The sequence below is a fragment of the Schistocerca americana genome, chromosome 1 (assembly GCF_021461395.2).
Source record: "Schistocerca americana isolate TAMUIC-IGC-003095 chromosome 1, iqSchAmer2.1, whole genome shotgun sequence".
NCBI lineage: Eukaryota > Metazoa > Arthropoda > Insecta > Orthoptera > Acrididae > Schistocerca > Schistocerca americana.
Genome location: NC_060119.1, coordinates 881,024,732 through 881,047,742, shown reverse-complemented (window position 1 = coordinate 881,047,742; position 23,011 = coordinate 881,024,732). Strand labels below are relative to the sequence as shown.

The window sequence follows — 23,011 nt, the reverse complement described above, 5'->3', positions numbered from 1 at the left end:
TTGCACGAGAACTTTCGAGGAGCTTCTTCAAACTAGCGCCCTCCATTTCAGTATCGCCATCTGTATGTTCTTCGTCTCCTGTCTTGTGTGTAGAATCTTCTTCTTCAGTCGGAAAATTCTCCTCGTCCTTTTCAACAAACTCCTCACGATTTTCGTCCACTTCGAGCAACTTCTCGCATATACATAGATTTTGCTGATTGTTCACTATCTAATTATTTGAATAACAGGTATTCTATCGCACAAAAAAAAATAGACAACATAAAACATAGTATACTTACTTTATTTTTCACTCTGATGCTAAAATATACTTGAAATGAAATGCACTTATATGTCGCACATTCCACCTACTTGACAGCCTCGGTTGTATTGCACGTTCAGTTAACTATGGACGGCTACCGTAGATGGACTGACGCTTCCACTGTAATGCCACGGGCTTACCATCGAACTCATAACAGATGGCGTCATAGACCTGATTTTCTCAGGTTTAAATACTTTAACTCAGAGTTTTAAAAGGGACGCTGAGGTGCGATGCACCCTTGTGTGTCAAACAACATACCTTATATTTGGTAGAAGTAGAGTACAAATCGCTGCCCGACCATCTAGATACAGGTATCACACATGTTACCGAAATACTTATCGCAAACGTCGGAACGCTTCCTTTTTCAACACCACGATCAGTTCCGATTCTAGTGGTTGTCGAGTACGAACTACTGCCGTGTTTCCAGTGACCTCGGTGTAACCTTCGGCCCTTCGACCTCTTCACTAACGCCATCAGGCGTCAGACTCGTCCAGCAGAAAATAACAAGTGTGCGTGCAGTAAGCGCCCTTTCTCATGCAAGTTGTGATCTAAAGCAAGATGATGGGATTGATGCACCTCTTACGGTTGTTGTTGCGGTCTTCAGTCCTGAGACTGGTTTGATGTAGCTCTCCATGCTACTCTATCCTGTGCAAGCTTCTTCATCTCCCAGTACCTACTGCAGCGTACATCCTTCTGAATCTGCTTAGTGTACTCATCTCTTGGTCTCCCTCTACGATTTTTACCCTCCACGCTGCACTCCAGTACTAAATTGGTGATCCCTTGATGCCTCAGAACATGTCCTACCAACCGATCCCTTCTTCTAGTCAAGTTGGGCCACAAGCTCCTCTTCTCCCCAATTCTATTCAATACCTCCTCATTAGTTATGTGATCTACCCATCTAATCTTCAGCATTCTTCTGTAGCACCACATTTCGAAAGCTTCTATTCTCTTCTTGTCTAAACTATTTATCGTCCACGTTTCACTTCCATACATGGCTACACTCCATACAAATACTTTCAGAAATGACTTCCTGACACTTAAATCAATACTCGATGTTAACAAATTTGTCTTCTTCAGAAACGCTTTCCTTGCCATTGGCAGTCTACATTTTATGTCCTCTCTACTTCGACCATCATCAGTTATTTTGCTCCCCAAATAGCAAAACTCCTTTACTACTTTAAGTGTCTCATTTCCTAATCTAATTCCCTCAGCGTCACCCTACTTAATTCGACTACATGCCATTATCCTTGTTTTGCTTTTGTTGATGTACATCTTATACCCTCCTTTCAAGACACTGTCCATTCCGTTCAACTGCTCTTCCAAGTCCTTTGCTGTTTCTGACGGAATTACAATGTTATCGGCGAACCTCAAAGTTTTTATTTCTTCTCCATGGATTTTAATACCTACTCCGAACTTTTCTTTTGTTTCCTTTACTGCTTGCTCAATATACAGATTGAATAGCATCGGGGAGAGGCTACAACACTGTCTCACTCCCTTCCCAACCACTGCTTCCCTTTCATGTCGCTCGACTCTTAAAACTGCCATCTGGTTTCTGCACAAATTGTAAATAGCCTTTCGCTCCCTGTATTTTACCCCTGCCACCTTCAGAATTTGAAAGAGAGTATTCCAGTCAACATTGTTAAAAGCTTTCTCTGAGTCTACAAATGCTAGAAATGTAGGTTTGCCTTTCCTTAATCTTTCTTCTAAGATAAGTCGTAGGGTCAGTATTGCCTCACGTGTTCCAACATTTCTGCGGAATCCAAACTGATCTTCCCCGAGGTCGGCTTCTACCAGTTTTTCCATTCGTCTGTAAAGAGTTACGGTTATCGAATCGATTTTAGAAGTTATAACTCTCAATCTGTCCTACCTTATGTCTATAAAATTTCTATTTGATGACTTCATGATAAACAGTATTCTACAAAGCAGAAAAACATAAAAAGATATTTTTTACTTTTCCGGAAATAAGGTAATTTCAGGACCGTCTCGGAATGCAACGTGATCGTTAAGCTCGCACAGCTATGTAGACGGCTGTCGTGTGGCTGCTCTCTCCTTGAAGGCGGAAGCGAGCAGCACGCGCGGTTTTGTAACGACCTCAGTCACTTTTTGAATTCCTCCGTCAGCTCCCACACTCGTACACCAAGCCAGCTCCTGCTTTCCGTTTCCCAAGCTTTCCACATCCTCTCTTCCATTCTACTAACTGTTCCCAAATTACGACAGCCTGTAGCATGTTCTCGTTAGTGAAAGCAAGTTGTCGCAAAAAATTCTGTTATTATAGCTACGAAATTCAACTCCACTTAGCCAAGTTGTCATAATCTATAGCGTTTTCTAACCTTTTATGTCTATTATATTACACATTATGATGAAGAACAGTCCACTAAAGGTAAAATATATCTGATAAATACTCGCTTCTCAGTATCCGTTAAGTAATCCATGACCGAGACATTCACTCCGTGTCGCAACCGACCTTCACCGAAGAGTAGAACATAAGTACAGTAGATAATCTAATAGTCTGAGTAACGATTTGTTGATTTTTATCAGAACATGAAACATATGTCTGAAAACTACGTTCCTGGTTCAAAAGTTTACATCTGTGACGAAATCATTGTGCGTCACAGCTGTTTAACAGCCATACAAACGCCAAAATAAAACCTGAAATATGTATAATACATGCAAGATTCTTGCATGTGTAGTATCAATAGAAGGAATGACTTTTTTTATTTCATGCATTTTGTGCTGAATGTACTTCCAAATAATCGGCAAGGAAGACAGAATCCGTTCAACCACAACTAAGGTAGGGCCTCTGGACAATAAACTATCCGTTTACCCGTGTGAAAATAGTGGTGCCGTTTCTTTTCAATTGATTTAGAAACAAATTAAATGTTCGCTAGTGCTACACTCTAAATTATACAACGTGTACATCAGCCACGAATTCCTTTCTTGTACCAACCTCTTTATCTCCTAGTAGCATTTGTATCCTACGTCCTCAATTATTTGTTGGATGTCTTCTAATCTCTGTCTTTCCCTACGGTTTTCTTACTCTGGAGTTCCCTGTAATACAATGGAGGTTATTCCCTGATGTCTTAACACATGTCCTACAAACCTGTCTCTGATTCTTATCAGCGTTTTCCATATGTTCCTTTCTTCGCCAGTTCTTCGGAGAATCTCCTCATTCCTATCATTGCACCTAATTTTTAACATCCTGCTATAGCTCCAGATCTCAAATGCTTCGTTTATATTCTTTTACGGTTTTCCCAAGGTCCATTATTCGCTATCATAGAACGCTGCGCTCCAAACATACGAGAAATTTCTTCCTTAAATTAAGACGTATGCTTGATATTAGTGCACTCCTCGTGGCCTGTGCTAGTAAGCTTTTTACGTCCTCTTTGCTCCGTCCGTCATATATTATTTCGCTTCCAAGATAGCACAATTCTTGAACATCCTATACGTCATTGTCTCCAAGTTCGCTGTTGTCGTTTCTGCCGCACTACATAATTTTCGTCTTTCTTTGGTTTAGTCTCAATCCATAATGTGTGCTCATTAGACTCTTTATTCCATTCATTAGGTCCCATAATTCTTCCTCAGTGTCACTGAGGTTTGCAGTGTCATAAGCGAATCTTATCAATGATAAGATCATCCTGAATTTTAATACCACAATTCAACTTTTATTTCCGTCATTGCTTGTTTGGTAAATCGATTGAATAGTAGGGGGCGAAAGACTGCACCCCTGCCTTACGACCTTTGGTGAATCGATTGAACAGTAGGGGGCGAAAGACTGCACCCCTGCCTTACGACCTTCTTAATCTAAACATTTTGTTCTTGGTCTCCAATTCTTATTGTAATCTCTTAGTTCTTCTACACATAGTATATTACCCGTCTTTCCATACAGCGCCGGCCGCGGTGGTCTAGCGGTTCTAGGCGCTCAGTCCGAAACCGCGCGACTGCTACGGTCGCAGGTTCGAATCCTGCCTCGCGCATGGACATGTGCGATGTCCTTAGGTTATTTAGGTTTAAGTAGTTCTAAGTTCTAGGGGACTGATGACCACTGATGTTAAGTCCCATAGTGCTCAGAGCCATTTGAACCATTTTTTTTTCCATACAGCTTACCCATATTTTTCTCAGAATTTCGAACTTCTTGCACCATTTTTAAGTCGTCAAATCCTATGAACGTGTCTTGGTTTTTCTAGCCTTCATTCCATTATCAGTCGCAACATCATAACGGCTCCTCCGGTGCCTTTACCTTTTCTAAAGCCAAACTGATCGTCCTCTAACAGATCTTCAGTTTTCTTTTACATTCTCCTGTATATTATTCTTGTGAATAACCCGGATGCAAGATATATTAACCTGATTGCACGGTAGTTCAGACACTTAATTCCCTTTTCTGTCATAGGGATCGTGCGAATAATTTTTTTTCCGAAAGTCCGATGATATCTGTGCACATTTATAGATTCTATACACTTCCTTGGTTATCACATCCCCCAATGATTTCAGAAATTCCGAAGGGATGTTACCTCTTCCTTCTGCCTTATTCGGTCGTAAGTCTTCCAGAGCTTTGCTAAACGCCGGGTCTGATGTTGGGTCGCTTATGTCTTCTATATTGACTCCTACTTTTTCCTCAATGACGTCATCAGACAAGTCTTCCCCCTCACACAGGCCTTCAATGTACTCGTTTTATTTACCTGCTATCTCCTCTGTGTTTAATAGTGGAATTCCCATTGCACTCTTAAATGTTGCTGTCATTGCATTTAATTTCCACTAAGTTTTGACTTTTCTGTACGCTGAATCAGTCCCTCCGACGATCATTTCTTTAGCGATTTCCTCGCCTTTTTGCTTCAGTCATTTCGACGTGGCTTCCCTGTACTTCCTATGTATCTCATTCCTAAGTGATTTGTGTTGATGTATTCCTCTCTTTTCTTGAACGTGTCTCCACTTTCTTCTTTCGTCGATCAGTTGAATGGTTGGTCTGTTACCCAAGGCTTCTCCGCCATTACCATTCTTTGACTGCCCAACTTCTGTAATTCCGTTTATGCTAATGTCCATTGCTCTACAGTTGAACTACCTACTGTGATATTCATTATCGCAGTATCTTCAGCGTTAGAAACCTCCAAACGCTTCTCATCGTTCCTCAGCACTTCAGTTCCTCACTTCTTTCCATACCGTTTGGTCGCAACGATTCTCTTAAACTTCAGTCTACTTTTCATCAATACTAAATTATAATTCGATATCATATCCGCTCCTGGTATTTGCGATTACCATCTGAATTTTATTACAGAACTCAATTAGTATTTCTCTTCTCTCATTTCTACTACCAAGCCCATATTGTTCCGTATCTCTTCCTCCCTTGCTTCCCATACTACAACGATCCAAGCAAGCCCCCATGACTATCAGATTTTCTTCTCATTTTGTATACTGAATTACTCTTTCAGAATGTGTCGGCGAGTACTTGTCATTGTTTGACCTAAGAATCAGCGTCCTTGCTGATAGTAACTACAATAATGTTGTTGAGTAGTTTACGAGCTGGCAAGTGTGCCTCCGTTGTTTGTGTAGAGGTGGGAGCACAGTTATTGATATCAGTTGAAACTAATCGCAAAAGTGTAAAATAACGCATACTTGCTACCTAAGAAAGACAGTGTAAGCACACACGTGATCATCTGAGTGAGCGACATAGCGATGCAGCAGGCACGGCATCGCACGGCCAGGCCAGAGTGTGTAGAAGCCCCGACTCGCACAAGGGACAGGTTTCGCTTCCAGGAAACTTGGAACCCGAGCGCTGGAGGAAGGCGCCCCTAGCCACCTGGCGCAGCTGCTGCCTTGTTGGTGCGCACTACTGGCACGCAAACTACCGAAACTTCTGCTATGAACCTCATACACACCATCTGCTGGTGTGAGTGGTAAACTAGCTCTCCCATCGCCGCTGCTGGAAAACGCTACGTCCATTTATCCTTGCGGTTACAGTGCCGTTGATGACTGTAAAAACTGAATATTTACTTTTCAGTCATCGACGACATTATAACCGCAAATCGGTATCATCAACATCATCGTTACCGCCTGTTTGACATACACTAATGGGAAAAGTCTCCTCCAGACTTTTCCGCGTCCTCTAAGAATGCACACTGTTCCAATAGGTCGTCGTCTCGACATTTACTTAGCCCTTGGAATTCAGCAAACAACTTCCTGTTCTCCAACTACCGCCCAATCGCCTGACTGTATGCCCCGCAGACCTTTATTTGACTTCCATTACGATAATAGCGTCCTCCACTCCACTCTGTCCCTCGATACATTTGTTCGTTTCCCTGCCCCTCCTAGTTATTACCATAATCCATTTCTCCGTTGCTCACTGAGCAACCCTCACTTTTCATACGCTTTTTGAACTAAAAGTCTATGACTCATTATCATTAGTCAGAACTGGCCGTTTGTACGAATGGTAAACTTTTCGATTCTGGCACATAGGAACCTTCGTTTTTAGAACCGTTTATGGGAAATGATTCCCATTTTCAGATGCGTTTTTCGAGTGTTATGCCACTTACTCATGATGTTTTCGATGTGTGAGGTGCTGCATAGTTCTGTTGCCTTTACCGTAATATATAAACACGCGAAATTTTGCAATTAATGCTCGATCTTTATATTGAGTTAATGATTAATTTGGATAAAAACTGTTACTTGCGGCTTTCTTGTTATCCACTTATGCAGAAACTCATACGTATTTAACATCTCACACAATATACTGCGCACAATACGCGCTGAAGACAGCAAACATACAAAAAAAGATAGTACGTTAGTTTAAAACTTCCTCAGTTGAATCCATATCGCTCAGTTTTGCTCAGTTGACAAGGAAAACAAATAAATTTCACTATTGTTGTTAACTGCAGCTCACAAAATCATAATCTTATATCTGTCAATCCAGATTACCATAAATGTGACGTAAATTTGCTTGCAACTTCGTGAGCGTTCTCTTATAACAACCGCTGTAGCCGAGCAATTTGAAGTGCTTCAGTCCGGAACCGCGCCGCTGCTACGGTCACAGGATCGAATCCTGCCTCAGGCATGGATGTGTGTGATGTCCTTAGCTTAGTTAGGTTAAAGTAGTTCTAAGATAGGGGACTGATGACCTCAGATGTTAAGTCCCATAGTGCCATTTGAACCATTTGAATCTTATAACAATGTCTTCTAATTTAGCTCTGCATCCGCCATTTCCTAAAATTAATTGCCTAGCTCCGGGCAGTCAGAAGATAAGGATTAAATACTGGCCGACAATTTATGCACTACAATTAAGTTTAAATCGGTGCTGACTTTATAACACACTCCTGGAAATGGAAAAAAGAACACATTGACACCGGTGTGTCAGACCCACCATACTTGCTCCGGACACTGCGAGAGGGCTGTACAAGCAATGATCACACGCACGGCACAGCGGACACACCAGGAACCGCGGTGTTGGCCGTCGAATGGCGCTAGCTGCGCAGCATTTGTGCACCGCCGCCGTCAGTGTCAGCCAGTTTGCCGTGGCATACGGAGCTCCATCGCAGTCTTTAACACTGGTAGCATGCCGCGACAGCGTGGACGTGAACCGTATGTGCAGTTGACGGACTTTGAGCGAGGGCGTATAGTGGGCATGCGGGAGGCCTGGTGGACGTACCACCGAATTGCTCAACACGTGGGGCGTGAGGTCTCCACAGTACATCGATGTTGTCGCCAGTGGTCGGCGGAAGGTGCACGTGCCCGTCGACCTGGGACCGGACCGCAGCGACGCACGGATGCACGCCAAGACCGTAGGATCCTAACCAGTGCCGTAGGGGACCGCACCGTCACTTCTCACTAAATTAGGGACACTGTTGCTCCTGGGGTATCGGCGAGGACCATTCGCAACCGTCTCCATGAAGCTGGGCTACGGTCCCGCACACCGTTAGGCCGTCTTCCGCTCACGCCCCAACATCGTGCAGCCCGCCTCCAGTGGTGTCGCGACAGGCGTGAATGGAGGGACGAATGGAGACGTGTCGTCTTCAGCGATGAGAGTCGCTTCTGCCTTGGTGCCAATGATGGTCGTATGCGTGTTTGGCGCCGTGCAGGTGAGCGCCACAATCAGGACTGCATACGACCGAGGCACACAGGGCCAACACCCGGCATCATGGTGTGGGGAGCGATCTCCTACACTGGCCGTACACCACTGGTGATCGTCGAGGGGACACTGAATAGTGCACGGTACATCCAAACCGTCATCGAACCCATCGTTCTACCATTCCTAGACCGGCAAGGGAACTTGCTGTTCCAACAGGACAATGCACGTCCGCATGTATCCCGTGCCACCCAACGTGCTCTAGAAGGTGTAAGTCAACTACCCTGGCCAGCAAGATCTCCGGATCTGTCCCCCATTGAGCATGTTTGGGACTGGATGAAGCGTCGTCTCACGCGGTCTGCACGTCCAGCACGAACGCTGGTCCAACTGAGGCGCCAGGTGGAAATGGCATGCAAGCCGTTCCACAGGACTACATCCAGCATCTCTACGATCGTCTCCATGGGAGAATAGCAGCCTGCATTGCTGCGAAAGGTGGATATACACTGTACTAGTGCCGACATTGTGCATGCTCTGTTGCCTGTGTCTATGTGCCTGTGGTTCTGTCAGTGTGATCATGTGATGTATCTGACCCCAGGAATGTGTCAATAAAGTTTCCCCTTCCTGGGACAATGAATTCACGGTGTTCTTATTTCAATTTCCAGGAGTGTAAATTAAATTGTACAACTTCTATGATTTTCCCTCTCTGATTGTATTTCTTGTTTGCCGTGGCCCCCTTCCTTCTTTGTTGAATTTTAGGTACTCTCGTGGTTTATTATAGGAGGAGTATACATGAAAAATAAATATGCATGCACTAGTTTTCATAGAAATGAATTACAGTTATTATTTTAATTTTATTCTATCTCAAATACGAAATCCAAAGATTCGGAATTCCGTCCTGGTGTACGCCGCCATACTTTCTATGATTTTTGCTGCTGCTTCTATGTGTCTGAGAATGGTGGAAGAAAACTTTAAGTTGGTTAGTTCGTATTATCAGATTCTCTTCTTGTTTTTGAACGCAGGTTTAAAGTGATACAACAGGTAAATAACTGGTGTCATTTATACCAATGTATTTTGAGACTCGTCGTTCATTTCTGCAAAAATATTACAAAAACGCGAGCAAGCTGTCTCTGCATAGCATTCGCTCAGCTCCACAGCTACCAGGAGGAAACCAATAAACAGCTGCCTCTAACTCTTGTCATTTATTTCAAGACAACTGAAAGTGAGAGGGCAGCAGAGACAAAATCTGCTCAAAAGAGAGCCTAATCGACGATAAAGAATTCTTAACGAGAAAGAAAGGACGAAAACTTTAGACAAACTAAACATAATTAATTATGCCGCAACCAGGGGAGGTGTGATACTCTGAGGTGACAAAAGTCATGGTATAGCTATATGAACATATACAGACGGCGGTGGAATCGCGTACAAAAGATACAACACGGCAATGCATTGGCGGAGCTGTCATTTGTATTCAGTTGATTCATTTGAAAAGATTTTCTACGTCATTACGGCCGCACGAAGGGAATTAAAGACTTTCAAAGCGGAATGTTAGTTGCAGCTAGGAATGGGGCATTCCATTTCTGAAATTCCAAGATCTACAATGTCAAGAGCATGCCTAGAATGCTATATTTCAGGCATTACCTGTCACCACGGAAAACGCAGTGGCTGGCGGTCTTCACTTATCGATCGAGAGCAGCGATGTTTGCGCAGAGTTGTCAGTGCTAACAGATAAGCAACACTGCGTGAAATAACCGCAGAAATCAGTGTGGAACGTACGACGAATGTGTGATTTAGGACAGTGAGACGAAATCTGGCGTTATGGCTGTGGCAACAGACGAACAACGCGAGTGCCTTTGCTAACAGCACGACATCGCCTGCAGCGCATATCCTCGACTCGTGACCATATCGGTTGGGCCATAGACGACTGGAAAACCGTGGCCTGATCGGATGGGTCCCAATTTCAGTTTATATTAGCTAATGGTAGGAGTCGAATGTGGCACAGACCCCACGAAGCCATGGGCCCAAATTGTTAATAATGCGTTGTGCAAGCTGGTGGTGGCTCCATAATGCTGTGGGATGTATTTACAAGGAATGGGCTGGGCCTCTGGTCCCACTGAACCGACCATTAAGTGGAAATGGTTGCGTTTGGTTAACTGGAGACCGCTTGCAGCCATTCATGAACTTCATTTTCCCAAACAACAATGTCATCCCACCGGACCTCAGTTGCTCGCAACTGGTTTGAAGAACGTTCTGGACAGTTCGTGCGAATGATTTGGCCACCCGGATGAACTGACGTGAATCTCATCGAACTTTTATGGAACATAATCGAGAGGTCAGTTTTCGCGCAACATCCTGCAACGGTAACAAAAAAAATGGTTCAAATGGCTCTGAGCACTATGGGACTTAACTACTGTGGTCATCAGTCCCCTAGAACTTAGAACTACTTAAACCTAACTAACCTAAGGACATCACACACATCCATGCCCGAGGCAGGATTCGAACCTGCGACCGTAGCAGTCGCGCGGTTCCGGACTGCGCGCCTAGAACCGCTAGACCACCGCGGCCGGCCAACGGTAACACTTCCGCAATTATGGTGGCTATAGAGGCAAGCTGGCTCCGTATTTTTGCAGGGGACTTCCGGCGACCTCCAGGAAGGTATCCCTGCGCTCCTGGCGTCCTTATCCAAACCAGGGAGCCTCCCTTACAGCCACCGCCATCTTGGCGACAGCCAGGAATTACAGTTTCAAAAATGGTTCCAATGGCCCTAAGCACTATGGGACTTAACATCTGAGGTCATCAGTCCCCTGGACTTAGAACTACTTAAACCTAGGCCGGCCGCGGTGGCCAAGCGGTTCTAGGCGCTTCAGTCCGGAACCGCGCGACTGCTACGGTCGCAGGTTCGAATCCTGCCTCAGACATGGATGTGTGTGATGTCCTTAGGTTAGTTAGGTTTAAGTAGTTCTAAGTTCTGGGGGACTGATGATCTCAGATGTTAAGTCCCATAGTGCTCAGAGCCATTTGAACCAACTTAAACCTAACTAACCTAAGGACCACATCCATGCCAGAGGCAGGATTCGAACCTGCGACCGTAGCAGCAGCGCGGTTCCGGACTAAAGCACCTAGAACCGCTCGGCCACAGCTGCTGGCTAATTACAGTTTAAAAGGTGTTGCGCTAAAATTAACCTGGCTCAAAATTACTCCAGTGCTGAGGGAAAGGTGATTTATAATTTCCCCTTCCTCGTCTCAAGCGTGGACGTCTGCAGAAATTCTAAGACGGCCATTTTTTATATAATTGTTTCGGCGGTTTTGAAAAGATATCATGCGTCGAGAACTAGAACTGTCAGGCAGTCCAGAAAAAACGCACTTCATCTCAAACGAGTTATAGGTCTCGACTTTATGTTGTTGAAGTAGTTTACTTCGATACTTAAATGGTAAGCACATTCCTTAATATACAGGATGGTTCATTGATAGTGACCAGGGGAATATCTCACGAAATAAGCATCAAACGAAAAAACTACAAAGACGAAACTCGTCTAGCTTGAAGGAGGAAACCAGATGGCGCTATGCTTGGCCCGCTAGATGGCACTGCCATAGGTCAAACGGATATCAACCGCGTTTTTTAAAGTAGGAACCTTCATTTTTTAATACATATTCATGTAGTACGTGAATAAATACGAATGTTTTAGTTGGACCACTTTTTTCGCTTTGTGATAGATGGCGCTGTAATAGTCACAAACGTATAAGTACGTGGTATCACGTAACATTCTGCCAGTGCGGACGGTATTTGCTTCGTGATACATTACCCATGTTAAAATGGACCGTTTACCAATTGCGGCAAAGGTCGATATCGTGTTGATGTATGGCTATTGTGATCAAAATGCCCAACGGGCGTGTGCTATGTATGCTGCTCGGTATCCAGGACGACATCGTCCAAGTGTCCAGACCGTTCGCCGGATAGTTACGTTATTTAAGGAAACAGAAGTGTTCAGCCACATGTGAAACGTCAAACACGACCTGCAACAAATGATGATGCCCAAGTAGGTGTTTTAGCTGCTGTCGCGGCTAATCCGCACATCAGTAGCAGACAAATTGCGCGAGAATAGGGAATCTCAAAAATGTCGGTGTTGAGAATGCTACATCAACATCGATTGCACCCGTACCATATTTCTGTGCATCAAGAATTGCATGGCGACGACTTTGTACAGCTCTGCCAATGGGCACAAGAGAAAGTAAGAAACGATGACAGACATTTTGCACTCGTTCTATTTAGCGACGAAGCGTCATTCACCAACAGCGGTAACGTAAACCAGCATAATAGGCACTACTGGGCAACGGAAAATCCACGATGGCTGCGACAAGTGGAACATCACCAACCTTGGCGGGTTAGTGTATGGTGCGGCATTATGGGAGGAAGGATAATTGGCCCCCATTTTATCGATGGCAATCTAAATGGAGCAATGTATTCTGATTTCCTACGTAATGTTCTACCGATGTTAGTACAAGATGTTTCACTGCATCACAGAATGGCGATGTACTTCCAACATGATGGATGTCCCGCACATAGCTCGCGTGCGATCGAAGCGGTACTGAATAGCATATTTCATGACAGGTGGATTGGTCGTCGAAGCACCATACCATGGCCCGCACGTTCACCAGATCTGACGTCCCCGGATTTCTTCCTGTGGGGAACGTTGAAGGATATTTGCCGTCGTGATCCACCGACAACCCCTGACAATATGCGTCAGCGCATTGTCAATGCGTCTGCGAACATTACGGAAGGCGAACTACTCGCTGTTGAGAGAAATATCGTTACACGTATTGCCAAATGCATTGAGGTTGACGTACATCATTTTGAGCATTAATTGCATTAATGTGGTATTTACAAGTAATCACGCTGTAACAGCATGCGTTCTCAGAAATGATAAGTTCACAAAGGTACATGTACCATATTGGAAGAACCGAAATAAAATGTTCAAACGTACCTACGTTCTGTATTTTAATTTAAATAACCTACCTGTTACCAACTGTTCGTCTAAAATTGTGAGCCATATGTTTGTGACTATTACAGCGCCATCTATCACAAAGCGAAGAAAGTGGTCCAACCAAAACATTCATATTTCTTTACATACTATACTACACGAATATGTAATAAAAATGGGGGTTCCTATTTTTAAAAAACGCAGTTGATATGCGTTTGACCTATGGCAGCGCCATCTAGGGGGCTAACCATAGCGCCATCTAGTTTCCCCCTTCAAGCCAGACAAGTTTCGTTCTTTGTAGTTTTTTCGTTTGACGCTTATCTCGTGAGATATATGGCCCGGTCACGATCAATGGACCACCCTGTATATAAAGTACATCTTTTTACATGATTAGAATGCCAACTTTTTGATTCATTGTTTTGAAATGAAATTTTTCGTATAATTAAATCCAAGGTACCATTCAAGTTATTCACAGAGAAAAAAAAAACTATCGACATGCTTTGAATGACTCTAGAACTGTCACAGCAGACTCAAGCGATCAGTAAAAACATCCGACAATTAGTTTACTTTCAGTTAGACCTGTCATACGCGAACAGTTAGTTTCACTGTCACACTCATTTCCGACCTCAATAGAGAAAATATTTTTGCCAACTGCAGTGGACACTTCCCCTCCCTGGCCTCTACTCTGTCTGTCCGATATACGTTCCATGACTCATTAAATATATCAGAGCTTCCCACTTCGAGTTTCAGCCAGCTCTCGTTCCCGAGAACAATTTGACCGGGAAGAATTTTTTGGACGGCAGTAAGTTCGGGAACTTCGCTACGAAAATTTCGACAATTTACTGATAAAATTATGATAGTCGAAGTGTCGTCACTCTGAACGCGGTCTGACTTTCCTTGCTGCTTATCGACTGGTGAGTATTCATGAGAGTACTTCAAACTACTGCCTAGCCTAAAACAACCCTCATGTGTACTCCGCAGGTACTCTGTTACAAGAGTAGCTGCTTCCTGATCTATGAAGGGGAGTCATACAAATCCTCAAGCGATAACGCGGGTCTAGAAATTTGCAGCCAAGACTGACACAGAGTCAACGAATCCTTAGGTTAAGACGCTCCACTTTGCTCCAAAGCATAGGGCTCCAATCAACACTGGAAACAAAGCTGCAAATCGCGAGCTCTGCTTGCACGCCACGCGTGAGGCTTGCGCCCTTCACCACTTTAGCAATCCGCCTGTATGAGCGGAGGATAGTCTTAGAAGCCGTGCCACAGACTTCGTTGGAGCCGACGTGAGCCACAACTTGCAGACGACTGCACCTTGCACGCTCGGTAGCCGCAAGCAGCGCAGCCATGAGGCCACCGCGGCAGATATACCATGTGCACGTTGGCATTCTTTCCAGCCCTGAAGGCTATCTGCCTAAGGAGCTCCATAACGCGCCCAAGCTCCCAATAACTGGTAATCCCCACCGCCCATGTGGTTCCTCGGACCCTACTGAAGGAGCGGCCCCCTGTCCACTCACAGAGTGAATGGGTGCCAGATGGCCAGTCTCCACTTTTGCCCTCTGCCTCGAGCGATGCGAACGCGTCACCCACCACTTACACTGCTATGAGGGCGGATCCACAGCGTAACGTATTCTGGTAGGTGTCCCCGTGGTAGAACTCGTGGGCGAAACAAGCGACACCTGAGGTGTCCCATACAACGCGCCAGTTTCTCCGCCATCGCCACACCCCAAGGCAGCAGGCTGCAGGTGATTGACCGTAGCCAAAAGCGCGTTCAGCTGTTCGCGAACTGCGGCCATTTCCTTCTGCGTCCGCCCACATCATGCACACATCGTACTCATCCTAGCAAGACTAACTGAAGAAGTAAACTGTAAAAGCAGACAGAATGCTAGATATGCAACTTGCTACTCTCCTCATGTGTCACCAATGGACGCTGACGCCTCAGTGAATGGCTGGCTGTTTAGAAGAAATTAAAACTGCGCTGCAGACTGCCCTGATTTACACTTACAAAATGCGAGCTTACACCTCGTACACGGAAACACGCACGAAATTTGAGAAATATACTACGAGGGAAAGACAGGAAAAGATAAAAACTTAGCTTGCTGCTCTGTAGATCTGTTTCAGCCGCGAGCTGTGGCCTCACTGACTGGTTTACTAAACGAACGGACGCTTGTCTTCAAAACAAAACAAATAAGCAACTACTGCGGTACATTGTGAATGAATTTGCACTTAGAAAACGCGAGATTAAACCTCTTAAACAGAAAAACGTGCACCCTTGTAATGATTTGTATATACTAAATATTTCACCGAGTTATAGACAGAACGTTGACTGTAGCCATGCGCCCCTCTCCCAGACCCTCACTTCTCCCCCCCCCCCCCCCCCCCCCCGCTTCTACCCATCCATCCCCCGCCACACCCCCAAACCCCGCCCCACCCCCTCTGCACACACTAGTAATGGTTCCAATGGCTCTGAGCACTATGGGACTTAACATCTGAGGTCATCAGTCCCCTAGAACTTAGAACTACTTAAACCTAACCAACCTAAAGACATCACACACATCCATGCCCGAGGCAGGATTCGAACCTGCGACCGTAGCGGTCGCGCGGTTTCAGACTGAAGCGCCTAGAACCTCTCGGCCACACCGGCCGGCACACCAGTAATGGACAACTTTGGAAGTTCATGAAATGTATTGGCAGTTGCGAATATGGACAATCATCAACTGTATAATGGAACAACGACAACGAAAATTTGTGCCGTACCGGGATTCGATTTCTCGCTTATCACGAGCGACTGTAGAAGTTGGACTAAGCTAGTGGTTTAATACTGCAAATACTGAAGGATTTTGGCATCAATATTAAGCTCCAGAACGACAACTAATTTATTTACGTTGATACAAAACTAAACACAAAGAAGGTAGGCTACATATCTGAAGGAAAGTGCCGACTTGGGGCAGTCAGGCGCATCTTTACATTGCTTCACAGGTCTACGTCGTGACTTCGTACTAAATTTATCGATCGAAGATTTTCTAAAACGCTACTGCTGTTCAAATATTTCCCATTGGTCTCATGAGCTAAGTGCAGTTAAGTGTGTTCATCCGAGACAACCGTTTATCCTCTTGATTAAAGAGCCTTGGTGGCCACTACAAGTGGGCCCATAGTACAAGTGGGCCCGTAGTACAGCTTGTCAAACGAAAACCGGAAGAGCTGTAAATTACCGTCACATTTGCGGATTTAAGCAGTTTCTATGTCCTACTATAATCTGGAACAAAATCGTGAAAATTATATTTAATGACGCATCTCATTTGCTTGTCAGCTCGCACGTGACTCAGTTTAGTTCGCAGATCACGAAACTTATGTTTGCAACGGGATCCGTAAAACCGTAATTGTTTAATTTACATAACTAGTTTACGTTCCATTACCAGAGATAAAGACTGTTAATATGTCAACTGAAATTCACTAATCTTCAAAGACGCAGTAAAGCACCATTTATCTTTGTTTTCTGTTACAGACTGCTGCTGAGGACACCCATCGCCTAACGTGCGAGGTCTATTGAATGCGTAAGTTAACCTTCCACTTTTCTATATCAATAGGCATCTCTACAGTTATCCTAGGCTGGCTCATGCTGGAGTTTTATCGGCCTAGTCCTATGCCGTGATTCATTATCCACCCTTAGACCGCTACTTATAAATGCTTTTATCCATTCTTCGTCCAGACAAATTCGTCTAAAGTTTTCCATTTAACGTTCTAATTCTCACTGCGACGCGTAATTTTGCCTCGTCCTCTACAGTCGCTTTCCTGAGAGAGCGTAGCATCTTTTTTCGTCCTGATGATGGAGGAGATGCATCCGTATGGATTTCACTTGGCGCCCGTAGCGTTGTAGAGCCGTGCTGATCCATGAGCTCATAACGGCCGGCCACAACTCAGGGTGACGAAGCGGTACAGAGTCCAAGGAGCGCTCCCGTTCCTCGAATGTATCCCAGGTCGCCTCAGTAGGGTTGAGCTCATGTGATTCAATGACCGGGCCGGTACTTTTATGTCCGAGGAGTGTTTATGGAATCATTGTGGCACAGTTCAGAGGTAACGTCTCTCTGAATATACACTTAATTACACAAAAGCCTATCGCACCTGAAAACTGAGTTACCCCGAGTTTTACGTAGGAGCCACTCTGATTACATAACGTATAGTACTGCTCGTAAAAGAAAAAAATACACAAAAAAGCTGAATTGTCTTATTCCTAGATTATAAACGCAGTGAGGTGCAGTCAAGGACGGAACGACGGCAACAAATAAATGCCCGACGTTTGTGTTACCAGCGTGACGTCTTCGTAACTCGGCGTGCTAAATGATCACTGGAATGTTACCGCAAGGCTAATGTTTATTTGGCTTCCAACTGAGGCATAAATCCTTTCAACTATAAAAAATGGTATTAAGAGAGCAACAAGATCAGGATTCTTATCAAACAAATTGTTCCTCAAAAGACCACAGTACGTGATATTTCGCCACTTGCTATGTATTCCAGAAGCATTTGACTTCAGTAATCATCCATATCCAGCGAGAATAGAGGATATGGGGTGAACAATAAATCATTCATAAATCTAAACTTTTCACCGTTGACGGAACCAAGGGAACGAAGTCGTATGATAGGTTACGAGTAGGAACGAATTGCCCTCAGACTGCAGTTAAATTATCTCCAACTTTTAATTTTAACATGATCGACTTCAAGGCTTCTAGTCTCATCTTCGCATGTACCTGTTCACATTAAAAAATTACAAAAATCTAGTGCGTGTATAATAAAATTGAATTGCGTATTGATTATGTATTAACAACTTCCTTGATCACTTTCGGTAGTGACATTAATTAATGTCCTTATAGTCGAGCTAAATATTTAAATAAAATTACAGTTTCATGTAGTCGTGGGCAGGAAATATTATGCAATAACATTGTCTAATGTCTTGGAAATTAGTTTATACCTTAAATTAACAAACGTTTACAAGGAGAGTTTTTTAGACACGCACCACTGTCATTGCGCCTTTTTGCGTTACAAACGAAGTCAAAACACACTAAAAGATAAACAAATTTAAAAATCGTGGAATCGTAGTACTAAAATGTTGTGGAAATATATCCAATAGCCCCAGATTATACGCTGCAGGCATCCTATTTACAACATGGTATTGTGGGACGTTCCATCCGTCTTCATGTTTCTTCTTTTTCCTCATAATGTCCCGTGTCTTCATAGGTACGGCATGCCAATTTGGATTTGGTAATGTTACACTACTCGCCATTAAATTGCTACACCAAGAAGAAATGCAGATGATAAACGGGTATTCATTGGACAAATATATTATACTAGAACTGACATGTGCTTATATTTTCACGCAATTTGGGTGCATAGATCCTGAGAAATCAGTACCTAGAACAACCACCTCTGGCCGTAGTAACGGCCTTGATACGCCTGGGCATTGAGTCAACAGAGCTTGGATGGCGTGTACAGGTATAACTGCCCATGCAGCTTCAACACGATACCACAGTTCATCAAGAGTAGTGACTGGTGTATTGTGACGAGCCAGTTGCTCGACCACCATTGACCAGACGTTTCCAGTTGGTGAGAGATCTGGAGAATGTGCTGCCCAGGGCAGCAGTCGAACATTTTCGGTATCCAGAAAAGCCCGTACAGGACCTGCAACATGCGGTTATGCATTATCCTGCTGAAATGTAGGGTTCCGCAGGGATCGAATGAAGGGTAGAGCCACGGGTCGTAACACATCTGAAATGTAACGTCCACTGTTCAGAGTGCCGTCAATGCGAACAAGAGGTGACCGAGAGGTGTAACGCCAGTATGGCGATGACGAATACACGCTTCCAGTGTGCGTTCACCGCGATGTCGCCAAACACAGATGCGACCATCATGATGCTGTAAACAGAACCTAGATTCATCGGAAAAAATGACGTTTTGCTATTCGTGCACCCAGGTTCATCGTTGAGTGTACCATCGCAGGCCTTCTTGTCTGTGATGCAGCGTCATGGGTAACCGCAGCCATGGTCGGTCTCCGAGCTGATAGTCCATGCTGCTGCAAACGTCGTCGAACTGTTCGTGCAGATGGTTGTTGTCTTGCACACGTCCCCATCTGTTGACTCAGGGATCGAGTCGTGGCTGCACGATCCGTTACAGCCATGCGGATAAGATACCTGTGATCTCAACTGCTAGTGATACGAGGCCGTTGGGATCCAGCACGGTGTTCCGTGTTACCCTCCTGAACCCACCGATTCCATATTCTGCTAACAGTCATTGGATCTCGACCAACGCGAGCAGCAAAGTCACGATACGATAAACCGCAATCGCAATAGGCTAAAATCCGACCTTCACCAAAGTCGGAAAGGTGATTATACGCATTTCTCCTCCTTACACGGTTCTAGGCGCTGCAGTCCGGAACCGCGGGACTGCTACGGTCGCAGGTTCGAATCCTGCCTCGGGCATGGATGTGTGTGATGTCCTTAGGTTCTAAGATGTTAAGTCCCATAATTCTCAGAGCCATTTGAACCTCCTTACACGAGGCATCACAACAACGTTTCACCAGGCAACGCCGGTCAACTGCTGTTTGTGTATGAGAAATCGGTTGGAAACTTTCCTCATGTCAGCACGTTGTAGGTGTCGCCACCGGCGCCAACCTTGTGTGAATGCTCTGGAAAGCTAATCATTTGCATATCACAGCATCTTCTTCCTGTCGTTTAAATTTCGCGTCTGTAGCACGTCATCTTCGTGGTGTAGTAATTTTAATGGCCAGTAGTGTAGTAGTAGAGAGTACGATGACTACTCAGGGACTGAAATTGTTTGCCCCACCTGTTTGCGTCTATTGTTGTCCATGTGAAAGTGTGAGAACGTTTTTGAAATGTCTGCTGGGGCGGGACGTGGATGCCAGCTTGGTGTCACCTAGTCGGATATGGGAAACAGGACGTTCCATCCGTGACAGTTGAAAACTGATACTATTTTGTACTACATGAGCTACAATATCACAGCTAAACTTACGTATTTATTCATTTATGACTAACAGAATGAATAACAGTCGCCAAACCCAACCAGGCTCTGTTATATTGTGTATTAAACATAATAGTCAGGCCGACTGAAATTCTTTAATTTGAACAGGTTTATCTCAGGATTGGGCTAGAAACCTCGAAATAAATTAAGTTAAAATAAGAATTAATAATTTTATTGCAGTCTAAGGCAAATTCATTCCTATCCTCAATATATATCTTTCGTTTTCTGCCGCCGCCTCCTAGGTAATTTGTGTGACGATTGAAACATCAGCTCTGCTTTTTGGTCAGTTTTCTCACATCGTCCGTTTAGCTTCTGTTCATAAGTTTTCAAAGGCTCTGAGGTTGACAACCATTCAAGAACATCAGTTTAGTTCTGCCATGCAAAGCAGTCGGTATATCATCGCTAACGAGTGTGTTAGAGACTGGTCCTGTTGGAAACTAATTTCTCTTCACAATACGGTAGTACTGTATGATACTGCAGTGGTACTGACGGAATCATAGCGTTACTCATAGATCAAGCATACTAAGCAGCATCAACATCAATCCGAATTCCTCTCCCGTGTAGCATCTGATTTGTCTCCGTACCAGAAGATTAGTACTGAAACAGCACCAGTCGACTTATAACGTTTATTTAAAAACATGTATTTTTTCATTAGTCAGCTTTCCAGCCACTGCAGCCGGCCGCTGTGGCCGAGCGATTCTAGGTGCTTCAGTCCGGAACCGCGCTGCTGCTGCTGCAGTCGCAGGATCGAATCCTGCCTGGGTCATGGTTGTGTGTGATGTCCTTAGGTTAGTTAGATTTAAGTAGTTCTAAGTTCTAGGGGACTGATGACCTCAGATGTCACAGAGTGCTTAGAGCCATTTGAACCAGTTTTTTCCAGCCACTACAGGCTCGTCACCAGATGGTAGGTGTTTACAGGCACTTTAAGTTTTGCACCAAGTACAGCTAGTCGCTAGGATCGCAGTGCTGGTGAAAACTGTGGGGTTTACACCGATTTTACCGACTTACGCACAGAAATAAATATTTTACGATAGGGACGTCATAGGACGTTAAATTAGCAAGTGAGATCGGACACATTATAAGATTTTCGTCTCATTCATATCAAAATAAAACTCTATGTGTAAAACCTTGATCGTTCGTGTTTGGGGAACTAACAATGGCGCTCATATAGCTACTCCCGTCTTCGTGTTGTTTGATGTGTGTCTACCTTATAGCGAGGAGATTACGCTGCACAGCAGAGTTGCTTAAACCATACCATCGTGAAATTTCGGAGCTAGTGTGTGATGTGCTAGACTGTGAGCTCTTTAGCCCTTGTTAGTTGGAAGTAATAGACGACCTGTCCGCTCGTCCACGTGCCACATACGGCAGTTGATCCCGGCGATGATTTTATTGCGCGGCAGATTAGTTAGTTACCTTTGATGCAGTGGCACCTAATGAAACTAATATTCAACTGTTTGTGTGTAGAGCTTTCTACGAATCATGCACTGGTGGCGTGAACATGCGACCAGTCCAAGAACTCACTACATCAAATCCTATTTCACCTGTGATCAGGCTGGAGAGCTATGACCCACCCTCTCCCTTTTTCCACCTCTTCCCCCCTCTGTCTATCTCCTCCAACCCCGTCCCCCCGCCCTCTTCGTCCAATTACTCCCCATCTCTCTGACTACGTCTTCTTCCCCCTCCATTTGACCATATCTTCCTTTTCCTCTCTCTTCCCATTTCTACCTCCCGTCTTCCATTTCCACCTGCCCACTACCTCTCTACATCTTCCACCTGTCTTATGCATCTTCCCCTATCCCCTTATATCAACCACTCTCCAGTGATGCTGATCGGCACATGTAGCCTCTGCAATACAGTTCACTGAAGCAGGCCAATATTACTCCCACAACACACCTGTTATGCAAGGCAGGCTACATATCAGGGGCTTAAAAATCATTTATACAAATACCTCCAGAAAATACTTCCTAACACTTATATTTATGTTAAATGATTACAAATTTCTGTTTTTCATTAATGATTTTTTAGTAATAGTGAGTCTATATTTTATATCCTCTCCAACATTCGGCTCACATCACTTATTTTGCTGCCCAAATAGCAAAACTCACCTACTGCTTTAAATGTCTCATTTCCTAATGTAATTCCCTTGGCATCACCTTTGTTGATTCGTCTACATGTTATTACCACTGTTTTATTTTGTTCAGTTTCATCTAATAACTTCTTTTTAAGACACAGTCCATTCTGGTCAATTGCTCTTCCATGTCCTTTGCTGTCGCTGATAGAATTACAGTGTCACTGGCAAACTTCGAAGTTTTCATTTCCTCTCCCCAAAATTTAATTCTCCCCAATTTCTCCTTGCTTTCATTTGTTGCTTACTCAATGTACAGATTGAATAATATTGGGTAGGTTACAACCCTTTCTCCCTCCATTCTCAATTACTGATCCCCTTTCGGGTCATTTGATCCATATAACTGCAGTCTTCTGTACAAGTTGTAAATAACCCTTCGTTCTTTGTAGTTTACACCTACTATCTTCCAAAATTTGTGGACTGTATTCAAGTCAACATTGTCAAAAGCTTCCTCCATATCTACGAGTGCTATAAGCGTAAGTTTGCCTTTCCTAAACCTATCTTCTAAGGTAAGTCGAAGGGTCAGTACTGCTA

The 23,011-nt window shown here is 44.3% G+C and overlaps 1 protein-coding gene across 1 annotated transcript in view; it reads left to right on the top strand.

Moving 5' to 3' along the window:
• Positions 1-23,011, top strand: part of LOC124614330 (cadherin-87A) — a 698,834-nt gene that overhangs the window by 299,866 nt on the left and 375,957 nt on the right. Inside the window, exon 2 of the mRNA XM_047142934.1 lies at positions 16,829-16,877. The gene's annotated coding sequence lies outside the window, so the exon portion shown is untranslated. The remainder of the gene's footprint in view (positions 1-16,828; positions 16,878-23,011) is intronic.